The following is a 22,453-nucleotide window of genomic DNA, read 5'->3' on the forward strand; positions in this document are numbered from 1 at the left end:
GCTTAGCGTGAATCGTTGTTCTTATTATGCTTTACCAATTTACCTTGTCAATTTATTCCCACTAACAGCTTTATCTTTTTCTTGTCACATGGAGTTCTCACCATGAGCTCCGGTTGGCGGCGCTTGAGGACACTGACTGCTCAGTTCGAACAGAGATTCAGTGATCAGCTCAGCATGGTTGAGGCCAAATGTGTGGAGCAACTCAAGGAGGTCGAGGCGAAGCATACTGAAGCGTTGCAAACAGCTGAGGCCAAACTCGCCTCTCTCGAAGAGGAGCTGAAGAAAAAGGAAGCATCAATTACCAAGATTATCACTTCCAGGGAGAAGTATAAGGAGGCCTTGCTGATCAACTATCGGGAAGCCAACAAACTCCAAACGGAGCTGGAGATAAGCCGCAAGGAGATTGGTGATCTGGAGGAGGCGAACGCTCGCAACCTTGAGAAATATAAGGGGGCGGCGTTTCAGTGTTTCTACATGTTCTGGAAATGCAACCCCAAGGCTGACTTTTCCTACTTACCAGATCATATAAAGGAGGCTAAGCTGGCGAGGTGCGTTGCTCACTTAGAGGAAGAGAAGGATCAAGGGTCTCCCAAGATATATCTAGCAATAGGCATTAAGGGTGCCAATGAAGATGCCGAGGTCACAGTTGATCAACAACCACAAGAGCCTCAGCATGATCATTCAACCGCTTCATAACTTTTACTTGTTTTTCTTTAATTTTAACTTGTAGTTTAAGACACACGAACTATAGTTTGTGATGTCGAAACAATATATATTTTTATTGCTGCACGGGCAACTTTCCTTTTAATAGACAATTACATCCGAGCAGTAACTTCTCACGGTGTAAAGGGCTTCCTTTCTGATATTATAATATTTTCATTTTATTATAACATATGTTCGCATGACCGAACTTAGCATAGTACTTTGGTTTTATTTAACAAAACTAAATTAAAAAAAAATACTCTAAGTACTAGAGTATGCTTTCACTTATTTTACTCGTGTGTTTACATACTTGTTGATATGCTTTACTTACTAGATACCTTATATGCCCCCCAAGTGATTGAGGAGCTTTAGGTCCTCGTTCACCTGCCTTGACCAAGACCTGTTCAAACATTTCTGCTCGTAATAGAGATATATAAAAAATGATTATATAGCAAAACAACACACGTAATGAGCAAATACTTGTAATAAATACAATGATTGGCAAGATTGACTGGCTGCATACAGTCCCTTTTATTTCTCGTAATAAATTGACAATCGTGTCTATACGAGTGATCAAAAATAAGATCTTACACTTATAAGCGATCAGTCAAAAGATTGACTAACCCTTGTTCATAAACTTGTAAAAAGTAAAATTAATACAAGCCAATTCTTTAAGAAGAATTGTTTATTGATAGTACTTGCGCAGGTGTTCTCCATTCCAATAGCGAGGAATGAGATCTCCATTTAAGCGAGCAAGTTTATAAGTGGCTGGATGGAGGACTTCTTCGATTTGGTATGGTCCTTCCCAATTAGGTCCGAGTACTCCGACAGCTTGATTGCGGGTATTAAGGAAAACTCTTCTAAGTACCAGATCTCCCACATTAAATTTTCTTTCACGTACTTTAGAGTTGAAATACTGGTCGAATTTTTGCTAGTAAGCTGCTACTCGGAGTTGGGCTTGCTCGCGCCTTTCATCGACCAAATCCAAAGATTCCATCAATAATTGGCTATTAGTGTCTTGATCGTATGCCATCCGTCGATGTGATGGCGGATCTAATTCAATAGGCAACATAGCCTCATATCCATAAGCCAAGGAAAATGGAGTGTGACCTATTGCTATTTGATGCGATGTTCTATACGACCAGAGGACTTCAAGCAAATGTTTTGGCCATGCCCTTTTTGCTTCTTCATGCCTTTTCTTCAAAGTATCTTTTAGTGTTTTATTGACAGCCTTGACTTGTCTGTTTGCCTGCAGATGAGCTACTGAAGAAAACCTTTTGATAATTCCATGTCGTTTGCAAAAGTCCGTGAACAGGTCACTATCAAACTGAGTGTCGTTTTCTGAGATAATTTTTCTTGGTAATCCATAGCGACACACTATGTTCTTGACCACAAAATCCAGTACTTTCTTGGTCATTATGGTTGTAAGTGACTCAGCTTCGGCCCACTTCGTGAAGTAATCAACAGCCACCACGGCGTATTTGACGCCATCCTTTCCCGTGGGCAAAGACCCGATTAAGTCTATTCCCCATACTGGGAATGGACACGAACTTTGCATCTGCTTTAGTTCATTGGACGCTGCTCGTGGTATCTTAGAGAATCTCTGACACTTGTCGCATTTTCGCAAAAAATCCACAGAATCTTCGTTCATTGTTGGCCAAAAGTATCCTTCCCTTAGGATCTTTTTTGATAAACTCTGCCCCCCAGCGTGATCCCCACAGAAACCTTCATGGACTTCTCGCATTAATTCTCTGGCCTTTTCTTTTGAAACGCACCTTAGGAGTGGCATTGAGTACCCCCTTTGGTATAGAATTCCATCGACCAGGATAAACTGAGCAGCCTACCTCTGGAGGGTGCCATCCATGCGCCAAGTACTTAGTGAAAGGTGCCATCCATGTATCTGCTGCCTGAATTACCAGAAAAGTTTCTTCTGTGCTGATGCTTGGTGTGGACAATCGTTCAACAGGCACTATATTCAGCGTGTCTGCATCATTTGCACTTGCTAACTTGGCCAAGGCATCAACGTTTGAGTTTTGGTCACGAGGTACTTGCTGGAGAGTATATCTTTCAAACTGTGCCAACAAATCCTTTGCTTTGTTCAAGTAAGCAACCATCTTCAGCCCTCGAGCTTGATACTCTCCAGTAATCTGATTAACCACCAACTGGGAGTCACTATAGATTTCAAGTGACTTTATGTTCATGTCCCTGACTAATCGTAAACCTGTGAACAGCGCTTCATACTCGGCTTCCTTGTTGGACGCTGTGAAGTCGAATTTGATTGCACAGTGGAATCGATGTCCTTCAGGTGTTACCAAAATCACTCCAGCGCCAAAATGATGTTCATTAGAAGAATCATCTGTAAACAACTTCCAAGGGGGAGTTTGGCTTTGAGGCTTAGCCTCTTCTGTCTATTCACGGTCTAGAAGCCTAGTGAGCTCTGCAACAAAGTCGGCCAGGGCTTGCCCTTTTACTACTGCCCGTGGTAGGTAAGAAATTTCAAACTGCCCAAGTTCAACTGCCCATTCCAATAATCAACCAGCGGCTTCTGGCTTCTACAGAACTTGTTGTAGGGGCTGGTCGGTCAGTACTGTGATGGAATGAGCTTGAAAGTATGATCGCAGCTTTCTGGAGGCTAAGATCAAGCAGTAGGCTAATTTTTCAATGGGCGGATACCACAATTCTGCTCCTATTAGCCTTTTGCTTACATAATATATGACTTTTTGTAGATTTTCCTCCTCTCTTACCAAGACAACACTAGCAGCATATTCCATGACCGCCAAATAGATGAACAAAGTTTCTTTTTCAACCAGTTTAGATAAAATCATTGGCTGCGACATATGAGACTTCAGTGCCTGGAAATCTTGCTCGCACTATTCTGTCCACTCAAATTTCTTATTGCCCCTAAGTAGATTAAAAGATGGAACACATTTGTTTGTTGATTTGGAGATAAATCTACTTAGAGCAGTGATTCTCCCGGTCAAACTTTGGACATCTTTTATATTTGTTGGCGATTTCATATCGATTAGGGCCTTGATCTTTTCGGGATTAGCTTCAATTCCTCGTGAGTTCACTATAAATCCCAAAAATTTCCCTTATCCAACTCCGAAGGAACACTTGAGAGGATTCAGCTTCATCTGATATTTGTTCAAGACGTTAAAGCACTCTTGCAGGTCCCCTACGTGTTCTTATACCTTTTTCGGCTTAACCAGCATGTCATCAACATATTCTTCCATGTTTGTACCGATCAACTCTTTAAACATGTGATTGACCAGTCGCTGGTAAGTCGCACCAGCGTTTTTCAAACCGAATGGCATTACTTTGTAACAGTAAAGCCCTGTATCGGTCTGAAAGCTAGTGTGATCCTCTTCAGGTGGGTGCATACTGATCTGATTGTACCCATAGTATGCATCCATAAATGATAGAATCTCGTGCCCTGAAGTAGCATTGACCAGCTGGTCGATCCTTGGAAGAGGGAAACAATCTTTCGGGCATGCTTTATTAAGATTTGTGAAATCCACACATGTTCTCCACTTGCAATTCGACTTGGGTACTAGTATGGGATTAGAGACCCATGATGGATAAAACTCTACCCTGATGAATCTGTTCTCCTTTAGCTTCTCGACTTCTTCCTTTAGAGCCTTCGATCTATCTTTGTCGAGCAGCATTCTTTTCTGTTGCACTGGTGGAAAGATTTTATCTGTGTTCAGGGCATGGCTGATAAATGCTGGGTCAATTCCAACCATGTCTTTATGCGACCAGGAAAAAGGTTATATATGTTAAAAAAAAAAATCACTAACTTGAACACAACAAATGTATGAGAAGATAATATGAGAGAGAGAGAGAGAGAGAGAGTAGTAGAAGGAGGAAGGATTTTATATATAGTGAGGTTTTTCTTCACATAAAAAGGAAAACTGTGTGATTTTTATTCCTGATCACATGTATTGCCACTAAGCATACAAAGAAGGTTTATTATATTACTAATTATTATATTGCCAATGCTTTACTTCCTGTCAAGCCCCTTGTGAGTTGTGCCTTACTTTTAACTTGATTTTCTAGTTATTTTGGATTTGACCATAACCATAGAACTTGTTTCTGCAGCTAATTTAATTGAGAGAATTACTTGTGCAATCAAAGATTCCTAATTGCTTTGAGTTTCATTTTAATTAAGAAGGGAATTTTTTAAATTTGGTTACAAATATTTATGAATAATCACATTAGCATTTTCAAATTATCACAAGTCCTTTATTAATGAAATAATGAGTCTTGCTTTTACGTTTGAATTATCACGAGTCCTCCATTAAACGTTTTATTGCTTGATTTTTCATTTCTTACAACCTATCTTTGTTGTATTTTGATATTCTCATATTGAAATGTTATTTTTAAAGGATTTGGTTTCTCAAAATGTTTCTTTATTGGTGTAACATTGGCTTTCTAAATATGTTTATCAATTGTTCAATGGTGTTGTGATATTTGAGATGTGTCTTATTTTGGATATTTATATCTGAAGAATATGTTTTTGTATTATTGTTTTGTTGTATATATATCTGCATTTCTTAAAAGATTAGAGGTTGTTATTGAATTTGTCTAACTCTTGGAGGGGCTTGTTCGTTAATAGGAAGGGTATTATTTACTTGTCTATTTTTTGTTTTTCTTTTTTGCACTATTTTATGCTATTGAGTTAATGCTTTGTTGTAATTATTTATTATTTTCAAGTTGAATGAAATTTAGTGCTTGGTTTCTTTGTTTGCTTTGGTGTAGTTGTGAATTCATTATTTTGTATGTGGTGTCCTCTCATGTATATAATTTCCATAGTATTTTTCTTGAAGTAATTTGTGATGCTAGATAATAACAATAAAATATTTCTTTGTTTATTTTGCTGATGTGATAAGCGAAATAGAAAAGGATACTTAATGTTGAAGGCTTTGTGTTGGGCAGCTGTAGGATACTTAAGTATTCCTCTCATGTTGAATATTTAAGACTACTTGAATACTTAAAGAACATTTTTTTTATGACAATGTAGAATGTTTTAAACTAATTTGTGGATTGTTAATACAATATTGAATGTTTTTACTTTTTGTTATTTGAAAATCAAGTTCATTTGATGATGCTAGTATATATTAGAAAGCTAATTTTAATTATATATCAAAAAATTAAAATATAATAGAATAAATTAGTGTTATATAATGATAATTTAAACTTATCTAAATATTAAAATAATACGAAAATTGTGTTATAATATCTATTACAATAACACTTTTTATGTAAAGAATTTTGTTATGCAAACTTCATTATTAACACAAAAAATGTGTCATACTAAATTGTAGTATAACACAAATTTATAAGTATTGAAATGTGTTATATAATCGACTATAAATAATATAATTAAACACTTATCTATTTATTAAAATAACACAGAAAGTGTGTTATCGTTGACAGTATAATAACACATCTGTATAACAATGATAAAGTATTATGTAAAGTACCCTGACCTACAATAACATAGTCGGTCTTAACACATCAAAAAGTTTTATGGTATGTTTTGATAACGCATTTTTGGTGTTATTAAAAGCATTTTTTCTTGTAGTGATAAGCCTGAATGTGATAAGCCACGCCCTTAATATTGACAAAAGCTTCCCCCGAAGCAGCAAAACCGAAGACTCCTGGATGATGACAGGAAGAGAGCCCTGAAGGAAGAGGTCGACAGGTTAAAGGAAAATCGATTCATACGAGATGCCTTCTATCCGGATTGGGTCGCTAACCCGGTGCTAGTTTCGAAACCTAATGGAACATGGCAAACTTGTATCGATTACTCTGACCTTAATAAAGCATGTCCTAAGGACTGCTTCCCCTACCTCAAATCAACCAACTCGTAGATGCCACAGCTAGGCATGGACTTATGTCATTCATGGACGCCTATTCTGGATATAACCAGATTTCCATGCATGCCCCGGACCAAGATCATACGAGTTTTGTAACCTACAAAGGATTGTATTGCTACAATGTCATGTCGTTCAGACTCAAGAATGCTGGAGCCACTTACCAACAGCTCATAAATATGATGTTCTCTGAGCAAATAGGAAATCACATGGAAGTTTATGTTGATGATATGTTGTTCAAATCTAAACATAACAATAACCATGTGGACGACCTCAAAGAATGCTTTGCCATGCTTCAGAAATACAACATGAAGCTCAACCCCCAGAAATGCTCTTTTGGAGTATCATCAGGGAAGTTCCTAGGTTTCACTATAAACGCACGGGGAATAGAAGTTAATCCTGACATGATCCAGGCATTAATTGACATGCCCTCACCTTGAAAGCATAAAGATGTCCAGAGTTTGATTGGACGGATGGCGGCATTAAGTAGGTTTATCTCGAAGTCTACAGACCGTTGTCTACCATTTTTTTATCTTTTGAGAGGGGGCAAAAAGTTTGAGTGGTAAGAGGAATGCGAGCTAGCATTTCAGGAGATCAAGAAGCATCTCGCGGAGCCTCCTATCTTGTCGAAATCTGTCACAGGAGATATTTTGTATCTATATCTCGCTACAACGGAACACGCCATCAGCGTCGTCCTCATCTGAGAGGACTAGAAGGTGGAAAAGCCAGTATATTATGTCAGCAAAAGGTTACTGGGGGCATAATCGAGATACCCCTTAATGGAGAAATTGGCTCTCAGCCTAATTCACTCATCTCGAAAGCTCCGACCTTATTTTCAAGCATACCCCATCCATGTGTTAACTGACCAACCACTACAACAAGTCTTATCAAAGTCAGAAGCCTCGGGCCGATTATTGAAATGGGTTGTTGAGCTCGGACAATTCGAGATCACTTATCATCCGAGGACAACCATTAGAGGACAGGCCCTGGTAGACTTCATAGTGGAATGCACCAGAGTGACTGACGGCGAAGTTATAACCCCAGCCCGCGAGCTGTGGAAACTTTATGTCGATGGGTTTTCCAATGAAAATGGATCGGGGGCAGGAATAATACTAATCACCCCAAATGGGAGTCGATTTCACTCTGCTTTGAGATTTGACTTCGAAGCGTCAAATAATGAGGCTGAATGCGAAGCTCTACTGGCAGGACTTCGGATAGCCAAGGAACTCAAGGCTAAGGTGATACATTGCTACAGTGACTCTCAGTTGGTGGTCAACCAAATCTTAGGGGAATACCAGGCTCGTGGGATAAGAATGGCTGCATATCTGGAAAAAGCAAAAGCAGCACTCGAACATTTCGAGTTTTAGATGATAGAGCACGTTCCCCGAGAACAAAATTCGAATGCAGACGCCCTAGCTAGGCTCGCATCATCCACCGAGGTCGACGAGCTGAATGTTGTGCCAATCGAACACCTATCAACACCCAGCATAAACGAGCTTGAACAGGAGGATGTCTGCATGATTAACTGCTGAACCACGTAAAATTCTTCTTGTCTTCCTCTTTAAATTCATTCGCTCCATTTTCCACTTGCTTAATTGCTCTACTGTTTAAATTGACGAAAAACGGCGTCAACATTAGGCACTGTTTTTCTGTGAGAACAAGAGTGTATTATCAACTGAACTATGCTTATGGTCTCATTATTTCTATTCCTTAAAAGACACAAATTCAAATTATGGTCTACTAAAAAAGAGAATTTACTCATTTGGTATCCTGTGTTTTTGCAAATTATCATTTTAGTACCATCTTTTTTCAATAATGTTCATATGGTACCATATATTTTAAAATTATACATATTTAGTACCATAGACTCAGATTTAATAAATAAAATTTTATCAGTATGACTAAACAATCATCAGTTATATGTAATTAAGTAATAAAATTTGAATTTGTAACTCATATAATTGAGAGTATATGATTAAATTTTATTAATTAAATTTGAGTTTAGAGTAATAAATATGTACGATTTCAAAATACATGGTACTAAATATGTACGATTTCAAATTACAGGGTACCAAATGAACATTAATTTTTGTAAACACAAGGTACCAAAACGATCTACTTTACAAAAACACTGGGTAAGATTGCGACCAACATGATAAGAAAAAGCTTCCCAACAATTATAGGCTTAGAAAATAATAAGAATAAATCCAGTAATTCAAGAGTTTATGATTAATTGGTCAATAACTTACTTGAAAAACTATTAAGATTTGATAAATTACAAAATAAAATAATAAAAAATAGGGTAGATTAAAAAAAACAAATTGACATTTTTGATCAAAGAATAATACATAAGAGTACAAAAAAACTCACATCATTAAATTAATTTACAAACATATAAATTAAATATTGTAATTTTGCTAATAATTTTAATTTTAATTACATAAATATTTTAATTTAAATTTATTGATACTTATATTTTATTTATTTGGAGTTAAAAGTTAAATTAAATTTGAGATTATAGCTCTTTTCATTTTATAAATAATTTTTTATGTGATAGTTGTAAAAAATGTTTAATTTATTAATTATAGAGTTATTAGGAATTAAAAAAAATATTAAATGGTAATTTTGTATTGAAAAATTCTAGAAAGTATGTCAAAATAAAAGGATTTTGCTATACTAAGGTGGATAAATTTTTAACAATCTACATACTTGTTCTTACAATTTTTTATACGAGTAAAACAAAATTTTTAATGGGACTATACTATTTTGGATCATGTCTTTTGTCTCATTAATTATCCGTTTGTATTCTTTATTTTGATAAATTATTTTTTAGACTCTGTGTTTTATAAAATGGTTTAAGTAGACTCTTGAACTAGATTTTGATTAAAAAATTTGAACTAAAATCATAAATAATTCACCAACTAACAACTCAGTATAAAAGTGCAATTACTTTGCCTGACAATTGTATTGTTATATTTATTTTTTCTTTATCAAAATTGAGTTTATGACACTATTTAAATTATTTTACAAAATAGAGAGTCTAATCAGATAACAAGACAAATCATAAAGTCTAAAATGATATAATTTTATTTTTAATTGAAATCAAGTTGGCTAAAAGTAAGATTTTTTTATGTAAAAAGTGATTAACTTGCTTACACGTAACACACACGTTAATTAATTTGTTTTGCTTCGAATTATTATTAAAAATGATATGTTGTAAAGAATTTTTTTAGCATTATAATTTCAATTAGAGAAAGACAATTACATGCACTATCTTCTTCAACTTTTTCCTTATTTTCTTATAGTCAATCACCACTACAAAATTGACATAGGACGATGGTTTTAAACCGTCGTATAGACTCTCGTACATCGGTTCTAATATCGTCGTCTCATGCAATGTCATGCCATGTAAAGCATGAAACGATAGTTTAAATAAAAGTGTCATCTCGTGTTGAACATGAGACGATAGTTCCTATACAAACGTTGTCTTTTGTGGTACATGAGACAACAGTTTTTGTGCAAGCGTCGTCCACTGAAATAAATGAGACGACAGTTCCTACTCAAGCATCATCCTCCTGTAGTATATGAGATGACAATTGATGTGCAAGCATCGTCTCCTGCAATACATAAGATGACAGTTTTGTGGAGACCGACGTCTCATGTAAAATATGTGAATTTTTTCATTTCTCTATTTTCAACCACTATATTCATTCATAATTTCCTGTATAATTACAACATAGTTCAGACAGAATCAACAAGTAGACAAAATCAATAGAACTCAATATGTTCTAAATCTAAAAATTACAATATCAAAATATACAGTTGCAATAACTAAGTGCTAACTAAAAAATACAATTAGTATATTTTTTAATTCTTATTTCAAAAGTTACTCTAGCTATGACTCATCCGCTCAAGAAGCTTGGTTGCCCATTCATTTCGAGTTTCATTAATTTCGTCAAGTGTATATGTATTATTCCCACCACACTACAAAACACAAAATAAAAAACCAAGTCAGAAATTAAATTCAATAGAATTGTATACACTTGCATTACTAGTTAGTCATCGCATGGGTGTCTCATTCAAGCAATAGTCCATCATCCTTATGATATAAAAGCCGCACTCTACTAACGATGTTTGACGAGGGCAATTGACTATTTTCCACTTGTAATTTTTTTCATTCCTTCCTATCTTTTGCTTAATGTGTAAAGAGACACTATATATACATCAATATGAAGAGCATATTAATTTTTTATCTCCATATCAAATAAACATATTATATTCTAAAATGAGTTTCAAAAGTATTACCTATTCATAAGGTTCTTCAAATCATTTGGAGGAGATTTTCTAAGTGGATCAAGATAGTAACATGTATGGTCATCTGGATAAATAATCACTAACATCCAGTGACGTCTACATTTAAAACAAAGTTATTAAAATAAACATAAGGTATAAGTAAAATTAATATTAAATGGAAATTTTACTTACAAGAAATGGTATGACATTACCCAAGTTTGACCCATCACTGTGTCATTGATACACTCTGAGATAATATCAGCCCGATTATCCATATTTGCCCCAATTCTCGATGACCACGATGGCTCAATGAAACCAAAAAAAGTGTGATATTTCTCTATCGAAAAACTCATAATATATTATACTACATACATGAAAGTTAACGATATTATATTTATACTTAAAAAGAAACTAATTTATATAATGTTTATACCCCACTATTTTGGGTGACCCTAACATCATCACGAGCTTTAGTGTTGAACCTACAACCATTAATTATAAACACATCGTGCTTAATTGCCAATCGAGTCAGACCTAATGAAAGCCATCTCAAAGTTTCGGTAACTTCATGCAACTCACTGGTCAACTCTTTCTGAATCTACACGAATGAATAATACCTTAATTACATTTATGCAAACAGTCGTTAAAAATAATTTATATTGGAGTTGTCATTTTAAAGTAAAATATCACCTTATCAGGAAACCAATGTCAAAAGGTACGATGATGCTCATCTTGAATATGCTTTCTAGATTTCGTTCGATTTTCCTTATTTAGATGTTGCAAATGTTCTCTGTATTGAATAATATTGTTACTACAACATAATAATCACTAAAAATATTTGTTTAAGTTAAGAAAATTAATTTAAATAATGTACTTACTCTATATAAGGTTAATCATCAACTGTATTTTCCAAGACATTTTGATGAGCAACCTCCCAATCTTCTTTTTCCATTAAAGTAGGTTTTCCATTGTTGATACCCTTATTTTCTACAACTTCATCTCTTGCCCTTATTGGAATTCCAATTGGTCATCCACATGGGAGAATACAACAGCTCAAACAATGCCAAAATCTCACACTACTAGTGGGCCAAAGCATCAGAGCAAGAAGGGTAAACATGAATAGTACGATATACCTGACATATTACAGAGCAAATGGGAGTTTGTGAACAAGTCAATTAAAGCGTGAAATTCATTCATAGTTTTTACAAATTAACAAGGAAAGTTACCATATGCAAATGAAAATTTTCCTTGGAAGAAAGCACAGCTGAGTTGATATTGCTTCATCAGGACTTGAAGTGTTTGAAAGTACAACATTAGTAGCAGACAACAACATGAAAGATGGGTACAGAATTCCCTGCTGCCAACTTACAGTCCCTACAGTGTGCTGTAGACTATTGTTATCGATATATCATGCCTTAATAATTGTTACATAAACCAAATAAAGTGGATGCATACCTCCATTACAGACCCGGATGTTGACTTATGAGTTATAGTACATTGATCATGATCGTGACTAGACAAGATAAGTACCTGAAAAGAAGTACATGTTAATGATTGCTCAACTTGAACTTAAACTTTTCATGGACACAATATAAAGTGTCTTAAATCAATAAATTAGCTCATGCTTCTTCATTGCAAGTTGAGACCATAGTTGCACATGACGTCAAGATAGTTGCCTGCGTGTCTATAATGTGTCAATCTCTGCCTAAAGTCTGTATTGGGGCCAACTTACATGCATAAAAAAAAAATAAAGTACTTACAGGTTTGATCAACTCCAGTAAGAAATCTGATGACTCCTTAGAAATGTAATTCTGGTACTTATTTATTTGAAACAAAGATCAATCCGAAAGCATCTACGAGGTCACCAACTCAAAGTACTCTTTCAAGTGCACATTTTGTAGAAAAGCAATAATATAATCAAACATTATTTCTCTATCAGCCATGCGCGTCACTCGCTGGAATCAGAAACAAAAGAGAATAACAATCTGATACATGTGAAAAATGTTGACAAAAGTGAAACCATAAAAATTATTCACAACCACTCTACATAAAGGTTAGGATATGAAGTAATGAATAATGAAAAAAAATGCACTGATAGGAAACCAAGAAAAAAGAACAGATAAATCAATACCTGGTTGATAATTGGAGATTTACGATTAGGTCCACAATATGTCCAATCGCCTCGATACAATGGAATATGGGTCAATAAAACCCTTGGATAACATTGAAAAGCTAAAACATGCAGAATACGTAAATGAGTTAATTATATTGTAACCACAAACTTAATAACACAAAATAAACATAAGTCAACATTCTATACCCATTGATACATTCTTGACAAATTCTGAGACAAGAAAGCTCGATTCTTTTGATGATGTGTTGTGGATGATTTACCATTGTTAATTAAAGAATCTAGTCATCTACACTCTAATACAGAGTCATCTAAATGCCATCAGAGCAATAATAAATCATTTTGCATTATACAAGGAGTGCAAATTCCATGAGAAATTAAGATCAATTATAATAAAGATACCAACTGCACGGGTTAATTGATATTAAACCTCCATGTCCAGGAAAAATAATTTCTTGGCTGACGTCACATTCATTATTATCACATCCAAATTTCAGAGTTCAAACAACAATTATATGATAGATAAACAAAAAATAGTTTCTTGTTCTCTTTTACCATCTAAAGTTTGGGCATCAATTGCAGTAAATTCTACTTCTCCTGCTGTAAATTGATAGTTTCTCTTTCCAAACTCCTGATTATAAGTAGAACAAATATAATTAACAAAATAATCATGACAGTTTGAAAATACATGACATTTTATAGAATTAAGGTGCTTGATTACCTCTGGACTATGAATGAGGTTACTTTCATAGCCAATGTCATGGTTTCCAGGAATTAAGTAAACCTTGACATCTCTATGCTTTCCTTGCTTACCCAGATAAAAAATGTGCTTAAAATGGCTTAAAGATTCCTGCCATCTATTCAAACAAATATTTTAACAGCTAATCTATATCGTGAAACATCAAGCAGATATGCAGAAGAAATTCTATTAGAAAAGTTTTGAATAAAGTGAACTAGTAAACCATATAGGTTGTCGAGAACATATTTGCAGCAACACCAATACTTTTAAGTCATGTTTGAAAAGTAGAGTAGAATATGATATAATTTTTTTTCTACATATATGAGAAAAATTAATTCAAAAACCAAATTAATCCACCCAACAAAAGATAATGTCTCATTGAGAAACTTATGACAATTTTATTTTATCAAATTCTATCTTCGTATCATTAATAAGACAAAAATTTACAACTTTGAATATTATGTTGTTTTTTATTTTTTCTTTTAATTTTCTTAATCAAATTCAATACTATTATTTGCATAGGGAGAAAAAAAAATCAAGCTACAAGGAAAAAATTCAATAATAAGAAAAATGATTAAAAAAAACTCAAAGTTAAACCAAATGATATAAATGATGTATACATATACAATATCGATGTGATGTCAGCGCCAAATTTACAAGGTAGTAGCTTAGTTTGATAACCATACATTGTGAATTTGCTAATATATTTCCAAATATGTTTTGACATCGAGTATGCAGTACATAATTAATGAGACATAATCAACTAACACAACAAAAGTGCAAACTAAAAAGCTAGTTATCTTTTGCCCAAAAAAATAAAAAAAGGCCAATCATCCATGAAGTACTTGAAACAGATCTGAAGTTCTTACTTAAATTAATAAGGGAAAGAGAGGAATCACAGCTTTTTATAACCAAAAAAGAAATATCAAAGTTCAGATTGGTCATCCACTTATATCCATTAAAAATGCATATCATCAAGCACCTAAAATACCAAAACACCAAAACAGATACAGGCTTTCAATTCACAAACCAAAATACCAAACACCAAATGTCAAATGTCAAATATCAAACACTTATATAAGTTTTAATCAATACAACTTTCAATCAGAACTAATAAATACCATCAAACGCAAGAGAGCCCAGACTTGAAATCCATCTGAAAATTCCCAAAAAAAAAGTCAAAATCAAGCTTATTACAAAGTTTTTACCTTTTGCATTTTCTAGACAAACAAACAATCCATGCAGATGCAGTGTGTATCCAGAAGCTTTAGTCTAAGAAATCCTCCAATTTAATTCTCTATAGCTTTTCTAATATAAATGGAGGAGAGAGAATTGTAGTTACATAAAACAAGATAGTGTTTCTTGTTCTGCTAGGAACATTTATTCTTTTTAGGAGTAGACTTCAAACACAGCAAAAAATACAAGAAATTCTACCATAACATATAAGTTGTACACTTTCTGAGGTAGTCGAAGATGATTTCTGAGTACTTCAAATGAACATGTGTAGTACTTGTCAACAACACCTTTGTTTTCTCACTGTCATTGGCACCATTCAATGAGTACGAAGCATGATGATGTTGCATTAGCAAAACAGATTCATATTGCAAAGATTAACATGAAAAGGGAAAGAGCAGCAATACTTTAAGTTACTTTAGAATTCTGTCATGGTCAAGATATTTGACATAACAGATTCAGAATCTGAACTCCATGGACATGAGAAAGAGTATGTAAATCCAGATTTTAATCTTAGAAAGTTCCATCTATGTCTTAGAAGATATAAGTGCACATAAACCAGAAGTTATCATTCTTGAATCTTTAACCTTAACATACATGCAGTTAACATCAAAAGCCTAAATTATAACCTTACTATAGCCAGTCAAGATAAGGAATCATCAAATTAAACCAATTCAATTTTTTCCTGCATTGTTATGATACACAACTTTTGGTTTAATGTGAATTCTTCTCTAAGTTCATATTTTATAGAATATCTTATTACTGAAATGCAAAGGTGATCCATGACTTTATACTTAATATATAAATCCTTATACTGAACACTATTCCCACCATCACCTTGACTTTTTTAAACACTCAAAACCTTCTTACTATGTTGACCTAGGTTGGCAACTAAATGCAAAACTAGATGGAGTTGAAAAAAAAATCTAAAATAGTAATGATGGGAGTAATAATTTTGCAAAATAGACAAATGAGAATTTAGAGAGAATCAAAAGGGAGGCTAGGTTTTCATTATGTCAAAAGAGAGGAAAATAAGAGTACAAGAGCAACAAAATATATAGCCAAAATAATGAGAGGCTAAAAGACTAAACTACCCTTACATAATAATAAAACTTATATTATTAACATCCCCCCTCAAACTCACGATGCATTTGTGGGAAGCATCGAGAGTTTGCTAACTAAGAAATGAAAACGAGAAATAGTATGAGCCTTCGTAAACAAGTCGGCAATCTGCATAGTGGAAGTGAAAAATGGTAAAGTGATGGTCCCATTCTGATAGTGGTGACGAGTAAGATGACAATCTATCTCAATATGTTTCGTGCACTCATGAAAAATGGAGTTGCGAGTAATCTGAATAGCACTAACATTGTCACAATGCATCGGAGTAGGATCTGAGAGAATAACACCCATATCAGCAAGTAACCAAAGCAACCAAACAATTTCAGTGGTAGTGGAGGCCATGGCATGATATTCTGCTTCTGTAGACGATCGAGAGACAACAGTCTGTTTTTTACTCTTCCAAGAAATAAGAGAATCTCCAAAAAAATATACAAAAACCAGTGGTAGATTTGCGATCAGTACAATCACCACCCCAATCTGCATCTGAGTAGGCACGTAACTCTAAAATTGACGTAGATGGAAAAAGCAGACTCTGAAATTGAGTTCCCTGAAGATATCGAAGAATGCGAAGCACAGCTGCCCAATGAACGGTAGTGGGAGATGCAACAAACTGACTGACAATGTGAACTGCATAAGCGATGTCTGGCCTCGTGATAGTAAGGTACACTAAGCTACTAACCAGAGTGCGATATAGAGAGGGATCTGACAAGGCAACACCATCAGATGAAGAATACCTGGCATTAAGCTCAAGAGGGGTATCAACAGTGCGAGCATCAGAGAGACGAGCCTGATCGAGAATATCAGCAATGTACTTAGATTGAGAAAGAAGATAGCCACGAGGAGAGTAAGCTACTTCTATCCCTAAAAATTACCGTAGGGAACCCAAATCTTTCATCTCAAATTCATGAGTCAAGTGCATTTTCAACTCCGTTATCCCATTCGCATCATCACCGGTGATAAGCATATCATCAACATATAAAGAGAGTAAAGTGCGGCCAGAAGAAGTACACCTAATAAAGAGAGCTGAATCATGTGCACTGGGGTGGAAGCCGAGAGAAGTAATCACGATGGAGAATTTTTCAAACCAGGCTCGGGGAGCTTGTTTAAGCCCATAAAGAGCCTTCTTCAATCTGCAAACTTCTCCTGAATTATGAGGAACACCTGGTGGAGGAACCATGTAAACTTCTTCTTGAAGAGTCCCGTTCAAGAAGGCATTTTTAACGTCCATTTGAGAAATGGACCACTGTCGAGCAGACGCAACAATAATGAGAGTACGAATAGTGGTATGTTTGGAAACTGGAGCAAAAGTTTCCTCATAATCCATCCCATACTCCTGAGCAAAGCCTTTAGCACCAAACAAGCTTTGTACCGCTCTACTGACCCATCAGACTTAGTCTTGATCTTGTAAACCCAACGGGAACCAATAGCACGCTTCCCCACAGAAAGAGGAACAATATCCCAAGTACCTGTCTTGTACAACGCAGAGAGTTCTTCAGCCATTGCCTGCTGCCAAAGAGGGTCAAGAATAGCCTCTTTATAGGAAGAGGGCTCAAAGAGTTGGTGAATAGAAGTCAAAAAAGAAGAGAAAGAATCAGAATAAGTGGAGTAGACAAAATCAGGTAACTATGTGGACTTATGAATTCTTTGAGGGTAGCGAGGAGGAGGAGCAGGATCCACAATCTCAGAAGCATCTTGGGCAGTAGTAGGGATAGAAGGGACTTCGAATGGTTGAGAACCGACATCTGTAAAGTTAAGAGTATCAACAGTACAAGAATCAAATGGATCAATATGAGTGAGATCAGATTTGTGTAGATTGGGGGTGTCCGATGGAATAGAGTAGAAAGGTATATGCTCAAGAAACACAACATGGCGAGAAACATAGAGTTTTTTACTAACAGGATCATAACATCGATATCCTTTTTGACCTTCACCATAACCAAGAAATACACAGAGAGCGGAACAAGAAGTAAGCTTACTACGTTCAACATGAGGATGGAGAACAAAACATGTGGAACCAAAGACTCTCAATGAAGAATAATCAGGAGCGTAACCATAAAGTTTTTCAAAGGGAGACAGACCTGAAGTGACAGATGACAGAATTATATTGATTGAATGAACTGCAGTCAGAATGGCTTCCCCCCAGAACTCACTAAGAACATAAGCAGACAATAAGATAGAACGAGCAGTTTCAACAATGTGTTTGTGTTTTCTTTCGGCAACCCCATTTTGCTCTGGTGTATCGGTACAAGAGGTTTGATGTAAGGTACCATCTAAAGCAAGCAATTCAAAGAAACGATTGGAGGTATATTCACCACCCAGATCACATCGAAAACATTTGATAACAGCATTATGTTGAGTTTTAACAAAAGCACGAAACATATGATAAATCGCGAGGAAATCAGAACGATGTTTCATAAGATAGACCCAAAAAAAATGAGTATAATCATCAATAAAAGAGACATAGTAACGTGATCCACCTTTTGTTAGAACGGGTGATGGCCCCCACACATCAGAGTGAATCAAATAAAAAGGTGCAAGAGAAACAAAAACACTCTTATAAAAAGGTAAAGCAGAAAATTTTGCCAATTTGCAACCACAACAATCTGAAATATCATGGGTTTGTTACTTTCCTAATACTCCTGTGGAAGCTAAGTACTTTAAACGTGAACCAGATACATGTCCAAGACGAGAATGCCATAAATAAAAACTAGACGAAGACGAACTTAAACGAAATGAAGACAAATCGACTCTAGAAGCTGCAACATCGGGAACTCTCAACTCATCTAAAATGTAAAGCCCCCCCTGCCTACGGCCTGTCCCAATCAGCTTCTTGGAATGAGGATCCTGCACATAACAACAAGAATTAGAGAAAATAACTGAGAAACCAGAGTCACATAATTGACCAACAGAGACAAGATTCAAAGTAAGATTTGGAATATGATATACATCAGAGAATGACATTTTTGGAGTGCAAATCGAGCCAATCCCTGCTAATGGCATGGGAGTGCCATCAGCAGTCATGACAGATACAAAGGGTGCTGATTTAATGGACAAGAAGGAATTGGAATTAGGTGACATATGATGTGAAGCTCCAGAATCAAGGACCCATATAGAGGAAGATATACATGGTGTACTACTAGAAGGCAAACCTATATGTGAGGAGGCTGACATGGCATGTGGCTGCGAGGCAATGAACTTCTGAAACTGCTCTGTGAGTGTAGCAATAGAGGTACCACGAGTGCTTCCAGAATCTACAGGTGGAACAATAGCTGCCATGTTCGAAGACATAGGGTGAAGAGGTCGATAAGGTTGGTTGCCAGATTTCCAGTGAGGAGACTGATTCGGTGATTGCACCATGTTCAACAATTTGGGACATTGAGCCTTCCAGTGTCCCTTGGCTTGAGTCTTGTGTTGATTGTTGGAGGCTGGCCGATGAGGAACTGCAAAGACAGAGGAATTCGGAGAAGGAAGTATCCCTTTTTCCGCCCCCCCCCCCCCCCCTTTTATCAACACGAGACTTCAAGCGAATCTCTTCTGCTAACAACTCATTAACCATCGAATCAACCGACGGAAGAGGACTGCGATGCAGGATTGTTCCACGCAAGACCTTCAAACTCATCTCGAAGAGCCATCAAAAACTGAACCAGACGTTGTGCGTCTCTCCGAGCAATGTAAGGGGCAAATGCCCGTAACTCCGCTGATTCAATCAAAGCAAGCTGATCCCACATATTAGATATAGCAGAATAAAATTCCTGAGCGTTCATGCTATTCTGTTGAAGGGCCCGAATGTCAATCTCCAACTGATACTGCTTTGCGAAATTAGACTATGTATACAACCTTTCCAAGTGCTCCCAAACTTCCTTCGCCGTCTCATATTTCGCCAATTGGATACCGATTGATTGTTGAACCGAGTTGTTGATCCAAGTGATTATTTTCGAATTGTTGGCATCGCAAAGATCCAACTGTTCTACAAATCTCTCATCCTTATCGTTCTTCGTTTTTGTGGAAGTTCCAGAAACATAACCCCACATATGTTTCCCTTTTAGAAAAAATTTCATAACATAATACCAATACGAATAATTCTACCCATTCAATTGCACATTGATGGACTGAAGCGAATCATCTTTTGCGCCAGCCATGACGAACAATCGAAATCCAAATAAATAGAACAAAGTGCGAAATCCCCAAGATTGGTGCGAAAACCTCAAAATCAAATCACCGAGATTATAATCCTAGCGCAACCAAATCGAGAGTACTCAAGAACCTGGCTCTAATACCATGATAATTTGGCAAAATAGACATATGAGATTTTAGAGAGAATCAAAAGGGAGGCTAGGTTTTCATTATGTCAAAAGAGATGAAAATAAGAGTACAAGAGCAACAAAATATATAGCCAAAATAATGAGAGGCTAAAAGACTAAACTACCCTTACATAATAATAAAACTTATATTATTAACAGGGAGAAGATTTAGATTCGGAAAGAAGAGTCATCTCTTAAAATAATACAATCTGCAACAGTGAAGCCCCTAAAACTAAAATAGAATGTCTCAAAATTAATTGAAAAGAAGCTAAAACAAATATAGAGTAGGCCTTTTACAAAGGACTAGTTATAACAAATCCATGAGAAGTGAGCAAAACACTAGAAAAAGAGATCATCTCTAACATGAACTCTGATGGCATTATCCATATTAATAGCACAATATACCAAGCTACAAGCTCCCATTTTCCGGGAAAGAAAACATAGAAAAACAAAACAAGATTAACCCAAAAAATCTTAATCTTGAATTACCTTAAATAGTATGGAAAGTTCTCAAACGAAACCTTGTTTTCTCTGCTATCAAACAACCTCATCAGCTCATACTCAATTTGGTCCGCAGAAATCAAATCCGGGGAGCCATTCGTTCCTTTAACCCATTTACTCACTGACTGCCCTGAACTCAACAACCCAACTCCTACCCCAACTCCAACACTCAAAGCTGACAACAACACGTGCTTCTGTTCCATTATAATCTTCCTCCTGACTCACGAGAACATACTCATCTTCATTCAAATCAATGTTCTCTCCCTCCCATAAATCATTAGCACTCACCACATCCCAAGATGTACTTCCTTCTGCAGCCAAAAATGATTTAGAAGCAAGAGATAGTCAAGATATCTAAGCTTGCAATGAAAATTAATTTCAATCGAGCTGTAACAAATGACTACAACAAATAATCATTTGGTGGAAACAGAATGTAGGAGAAGGATCAATGAAAATTATAATAAAACATAATTAAAATAGAAATGTAAAAGTGTCAATATTACATTTAGAAAATAATAAAAACATAAAAGTATTTTTTTGTTAATAAAAAAGCTAATTTTTTTGTCAAGTTGTTCCTTTTGATCATAAGCTTTTGGAGAGGTCTACCAAGTTCTTGGCTGAATACCATTCGGCAAATAAGAAAGGTGTCAAAGCTGAGTAGAAGCTTAACATTACCCAAAAAACATTAAGCTTAACCAAAATCAAGCAGCCAAAAAATAACCCATATCATTACCCATATTCACTTTGATTACTAAATGGCGAGGTGGCAGATAAATCAATTTCCATAAACTTACACCAACATAACAAGTGGCAGATAAAGGAAGAAAATGAAATTATTTTCAAAAAAAAAAGGAGGGGGAAGAATACATAGCAAGACAGGAGGATATAAAGAAAATGTTGGAGCCAAAGGCAAGCACAAGAGATAAAGAAATCCAGAAAGAATGTGGTGAGAAACATTGCAGTGAGAATGTGGTAAGAAACATTGCAACAAGAATACAGAAAGAGACCTTGGAGAGAGAATGTGGAGAGAAGGCAGAGCTCCATACCTATTGAATCTGTAGAGTGCCAGAGGTGTTGTTGCCGCACTTTCGTTGTGCGTAGGGAGAAGGAAAAAACCAGTCGCTGGAGAAGAAAGGCTAACTCCAGTCAAACGGGTTGTTGTGGTCGAAGATGGCTGGGTAACGGCGGCTGGGCAACTGTCATGGGTCCCGAGTTATCTAAGGGAAGTGGGGGCGCCGCCACTGAGGAGGTGCTGTGCGCGAGGTCGAATGGAGGAGGAGGAAGGGGTCACGATTGGGGAGAAAGAGGTGATGTGCGTTGGGAGAAAAAGTAGGAAGGGGTCGAAAGGAGAGGAAAGAAATGGTTAAAGAAAGTCTTTCTTTAAAAAAAAATAAAGAAGAAAAGAGTGTTAGCAGTTTTTTTTTATCGTTCAAGTTTTAATTTAGTTTATTGACATTTTTGTTTAAAAAAAAATAGTTTTGATTAGTTTTAAAAGAAAATATAAAATTAATACTATAATTTTTTAATAAGATTATCGTTAATGAATTATTCATAATAG

At 35.7% G+C, this 22,453-nt stretch overlaps 1 long non-coding RNA gene across 1 annotated transcript; it reads right to left on the reverse strand.

Moving 5' to 3' along the window:
* Positions 1 to 20,647: 20,647 nt before the first annotated feature.
* Positions 20,648 to 22,104, reverse strand: LOC133820950 (uncharacterized). Its single transcript, XR_009887231.1, has 2 exons — positions 21,942 to 22,104; positions 20,648 to 21,206 (listed from the first exon to the last, which is right to left on the reverse strand). It is a non-coding gene; the product is annotated as an uncharacterized LOC133820950 (long non-coding RNA).
* Positions 22,105 to 22,453: the final 349 nt, after the last annotated feature.

The sequence above is a fragment of the Humulus lupulus genome, chromosome 3 (assembly GCF_963169125.1).
Source record: "Humulus lupulus chromosome 3, drHumLupu1.1, whole genome shotgun sequence".
NCBI classification, from domain to species: Eukaryota; Viridiplantae; Streptophyta; class Magnoliopsida; order Rosales; family Cannabaceae; genus Humulus; species Humulus lupulus.